We start from the raw sequence: 5,342 nt of genomic DNA, 5'->3' as shown, positions 1-5,342 counted from the left end.
CACTGATGTTATCAGAAGATTGTAGGTTTGAGTACTGCCTAATCTTATTCAGCTCATCAGCTGAATGTGGTTTCCTCCCAAACATTGCAGGGCTCTTTATAAAAATGCACTTTTTAATGCTGTTTTCTGTGTATATTTCTCACCGATTTTGAAAAGTTTCGAACAAACCAACAATCACTAATTGATGCTAGTAAATTATTAGTGTTTCCAATTCGAATAATACGTTTGCATCTATCATTGTAATAAAATGATAAACGTAGGTCCCCTGCAGTCAGAATCAGGGGAAGTCATGACGGGGAACAAAGAAATGGCGGACCAATTGAACAAGTACTTTGGTTCGGTATTCACTGAGGAGGACACAAACAACCTTCCGGATATAAAAGGGGTCGGAGGGTCTCGTAAGGAGGAGGAACTGAGGGAAATCCTTATTAGTCGGGAAATTGTGTTGGGGAAATTGATGGGATTGAAGGCCGATAAATCCCCAGGACCTGATGGACTGCATCCCAAAGTACTTAAGGAGGTGGCCTTGGAAATAGTGGATGCATTGACAGTCACTTTCCAACATTCCATAGACTCTGGATCAGTTCCTATGGAGTGGAGCGTAGCCAATGTAACCCCACTTTTTAAAAAAGGAGGGAGAGAAAAAACAGGGAATTACAGACCGGTCAGCCTGACATCGGTAGTGGGTAAAATGATGGAATCAATTATTAAGGATGTCATAGCAGTGCATTTGGAAAGAGGTAATATGATAGGTCCAAGTCAGCATGGATTTGTGAAAGGGAAATCATGCTTGACAAATCTTCTGGAATTTTTTGAGGATGTTTCCAGTAGAGTGGACAAGGGAGAACCAGTTGATGTGGTATATTTGGACTTTCAGAAGGCTTTCGACAAGGTCCCACACAAGAGATTAATGTGCAAAGTTAAAGCACATGGGATTGGGGGTAGTGTGCTGACATGGATTGAGAACTGGTTGTCAGACAGGAAGCAAAGAGTAGGAGTAAATGGAAACTTTTCAGAATGGCAGGCAGTGACTCGTGGGGTACCGCAAGGTTCTGTGCTGGGGCCCCAGCTGTTTACACTGTACATTAATGATTTAGACGAGGGGATTAAATGTAGTATCTCCAAATTTGAGGATGACACTAAGTTGGGTGGCAGTGTGAGCTGCAAGGAGGATTCTATGAGGCTGCAGAGCGACTTGGATAGGTTAGGTGAGTGGCAAATGCATGGCAGATGAAGTATAATGTGGATAAATGTGAGGTTATCCACTTTGGTGGTAAAAACAGAGAGACAGACTATCATCTGAATGGTGACAGATTAGGAAAAGGGCAGGTGCAAAGAGACCTGGATGTCATGGTACATCAGTCATTGAAGGTTGGCATGCAGGTACAGCAGGCGGTTAAGAAAGCAAATGGCATGTTGGCCTTCATAGCGAGGGGATTTGAGTACAAGGGCAGGGAGGTGTTGCTACAATTGTACAGGGCCTTGGTGAGGCCACACCTGGAGTATTGTGTACAGTTTTGGTCTCCTAACCTGAGGAAGGACATTCTTGCTATTGCGGGAGTGCAGCGAAGGTTCACCAGACTGATTCCCGAGATGGCGGGACTGACCTATCAAGAAAGACTGGATCAACTGGGCTTGTATTCACTGGAGTTCAGAAGAATGAGAGGGGACCTCATAGAAACGTTTAAAATTCTGACGGGTTTAGACAGGTTAGATGCAGGAAGAATGTTCCCAATGTTGGGGAAGTACAGAACCAGGGGTCACAGTCTAAGGATAAGGGGAAAGCCATTTAGGACCGAGATGAGGAGGAATTTCTTCACCCAGAGAGTGGTGAACCTGTGGAATTCTCTACCACAGAAAGTTGTTGAGTCCAATTCACTCAATGTATTCAAAAAAGGAGTTGGATGAAGTCCTTACTACTAGGGGAATCAAGGGGTATGATGAGAAAGCAGGAATGGGGTACTGAAGTTGCATGTTCAGCCATGAACTCATTGAATGGTGGTGCAGGTTAGAAGGGCCGAATGACCTACTCCTGCACCTATTTTCCATGTTTCGAAAAGGCAGTTGCGGGAATTCGGTTTCGTCTCGGTTTCAGTCATCTCTTCAGCGAAACGATTAAAGCAAATACAATGCTTGCTGTCGAATCGGTGTGAGCAGGGTTCGAACCAGCGCGGGGAAACGCGACTGGAATTTTAGTCCAACGCCTTAACCACTCGGCCATCACAGCTACATTTTGCCTTTTTGTTAATAATCTAATGGTCGGTTGAAAATTAAGACAATTTGTCGGCATGTTTGTCCTGTTGTGTCTCCCAGTCGATGTGAAAACTAAATCGTAGAATAGTTGAATCTCACAGCACAACAAAAAGCAATTCGTCCAGAACTGGAAGGATTTACTTATCGTGAAAAACTGAACAGACTGGGGAGCTTTTCTCTGAAAAAGCCAAGACAGATATTGACTTAATATTATGAAGTGATATGATAGCGTCGACGTTGAGAAAATATTTATTATTGTGCAGGAGTTCAGAATTACATGTCATCAATGTAAGACAGACACTGATGAATTAAGTAGGCAATTCAAGAGCAACTTATTTACCTAAGATTGATCAGAATGTGGAAGGTGCTACCACGAGTAGTAGTTGAGGCGAATAACACCGATGCTTAAAAGAGGGTGCAAACTGAGCACATGAGTGTGAAAGTAATACAATGATCTGCTTATAGGATGAGTTGAAGTAGGATAGAAGTGATCCGGTCCTGGGGAGTTATCTACTTTCAAATCAGCTCAAACCGTTAATGCTTCCTCTCTTTCTATGTTTATTTCATCCTGAATATCACACTCCTCCTCGATGGCAGTATCTGCATTGCCACTTTCCTTTGTGAAAACAGATGCAAAGTATTCGTTAAGAAGCTCAGCAAAATATTGCGCCTGCACACAAAGATTACCCCCGTGTTCTCGAAGAGGTCCTATCCTTTCTTTAGTTAACATCTTACTCTTCATATATTTATACAACACCTTTGGGTTTTCCTTAATTTTACTAGCCAAGAATTTTGCATGCTCTCTCTTAGCATTCCTAATATCATTTTTAATTTTTTCTCTTAACTTTCTATATTCCTGCAAAGATTCATTAGTATTTAGCCGTTGGTACATGAAAAAGCGTCCTCTTTTTTCTTAATCCTCCCCTGTAAGTCCCCAGACATCCAGGCGCCTCTAGACTTATTTTTCCCAGCCTTTTACTTTAAGCGCACATGTTTGGCCTTAGTCTTCCTGATCTCCTCCTTGAATGCCTCCCACTGTTCCGAAAATGATTGACCTAAAAGTAGCTGTTTCCTGTCCACTGTGGCCAAAACACTCCTCAACTTATCAAAATTAGCTTTTCCCCAATTTGGGACTTTTATCCTTATCCACAACTAACTTGAATCTGACTGAATTATGGTCACGAGCATCCAATTGCTCCCCCACTGATACCCCTTCAATCTGCTCAGTTTCATTTCGCCAAACAAAATCCAAAACCGCCACATCTCCTCTTGGGTGTGTTACATACTGACTAAAATAAATGATCTTGAATATATTTTAAGAATTCCCAACTCCTTCTCCTTCACACTATATGTGTCCCAATATTTGGATAGTTAACATCCCCGACTTTTACTGCCCTATGGTTTATGCCCCACTGCGATTTGCCTCCATATTTTATCCTCCATCTACCTCCCACAGTTTTCGGTTCTATAATACACACGCAGCAGTGTGATCGCCCTTTTCTATTTATCGATTCGACCCATATAACACATTTGATGATCCCTCTTGTATTCTATGCCTCGGCAAATTAAGGAAAGCATTCAGTATGCCTTCTGAACGATCTTTTTTGCCTGTCCTGCTACATTCGCGGATTTGTGGACGAGCATTCAAATTTCCCTTTCTTCCATTACACTTCTCAGTGTCCTGCCAGATAACGTGCGTTCCTTTGCCTAGTTCGCCCTCCACAAATCTATTACGTCACGTTTCGACAGATTGGTTTCCACAAGCCACAATTCTGCCGAGCTGATCATTTCATTGATATCTTCCTGCATTCAACAACTTTATTTTTTCATTATTTACCACATAGCCAATTTTTGTATCATCTGCAAACGTTTTAATCATATGCCCTTCATTCAAATCTAAATCATTGATACCTACCACAAAGAAAAAGGAAACTCCTCCGGAGTCCTGCGGATCTTCCCTCGAGCAGCCTTCCAGTTCCAAAAACACCGATTGCTCTTTGCTTCCTGGCTCAGAGTCAATTTTGGATTTAACTTTGCCACTTTGTCTTGGATCCATGGACTTTTACTTTCGCGAAGAGTCTGTCATATGGGACCTTGTCATAAGCATTGCTAAAATCCACATGCACTACAAAAAATGTACTACCCTCATCGGCACTCTTTGTTACCTCCTCAGAAAATGAATTTGATTTAAGCAGACACAACCTTCCCTGAACAAATCCATGCTGACTGTCCTTGATTAATCTGTGTCTTTGTCAATGAATATTTATCCTGTTCCTCAGAATCTTTACAAATAATGTTCCCACAGCCGAGGTACAGCTGACTGGTCTTTAATTGTTATTCTATCCATTTTTAAACAAATGTACGACATTCGCAGTCCTCCAGTCTTTTGGCACGACACCCGGAGCCAGAGAGTATTATGATGGTCAGACCTTGTACTATTTCCTCTTTTGCTTCTCTCGGCCCTGTGAAGTTTTCCATCTTCAAAGGTGTTAAATCCCTCAATACTACCTTTATCACTGTGCTAATTTCAGTTAATATTTCTCACTTCTCACCGATTGCAACGTCTGCATCGCCCCTCACTTTTGTGAAAACAGTTGAAAAGTATTCATGAAAAGCATACACAAATATTCTGCCTCCACACACAGATTACCTTTATCATCTCTAATGATACCTACAACTTTCTTTTGATATCCTTTGCTCTAAATGTATTAGTCAATATTCGCACTTCGCTTGATTTACTTGGCAATATATTTTTATTCTCTCTTTGCTTTCCCAATTTCCTTTTAAATTTCAACTTTACACTTTCTTTAGTCCTCAAGATTTTCTGAACTATTCAGCCCAAGCTTTGGCATATTTCCCCCAATTTCTTTATTCTGCGCTGCAAGCACCTTGACACCCAAAGGGCTTTAGATTTGCTATTCCCAACCTTTTCCTTGAAGGAGCATATTTGTGCTGAACTCTGAGGATCTGCTCATTGAATGCCTCCCAATTCTCTAACATAGTTTTTGCCTTCAAGTAGCTGTTTCCAGTCCACTTTGGCTCAATCCGATCTCTGTTTACCAAAATTGTCTTTTCCCACTTTGAGATTT

The 5,342-nt window shown here is 41.6% G+C and overlaps 1 non-coding gene across 1 annotated transcript; it reads right to left on the bottom strand.

Moving 5' to 3' along the window:
• Positions 1 to 2,145: 2,145 nt before the first annotated feature.
• trnaf-aaa (transfer RNA phenylalanine (anticodon AAA)) lies at positions 2,146 to 2,227 on the bottom strand. The gene has a single exon. It is a non-coding gene; the product is annotated as a tRNA-Phe (tRNA).
• Between the last annotated feature and the right edge of the window lie 3,115 nt (positions 2,228 to 5,342).

Source organism: Pristiophorus japonicus, unplaced genomic scaffold (assembly GCF_044704955.1).
Source record: "Pristiophorus japonicus isolate sPriJap1 unplaced genomic scaffold, sPriJap1.hap1 HAP1_SCAFFOLD_149, whole genome shotgun sequence".
NCBI lineage: Eukaryota > Metazoa > Chordata > Chondrichthyes > Pristiophoridae > Pristiophorus > Pristiophorus japonicus.
The sequence above is the reverse complement of the archived record's forward strand: the minus strand, read 5'-3'. Positions and strand labels throughout refer to the sequence as shown.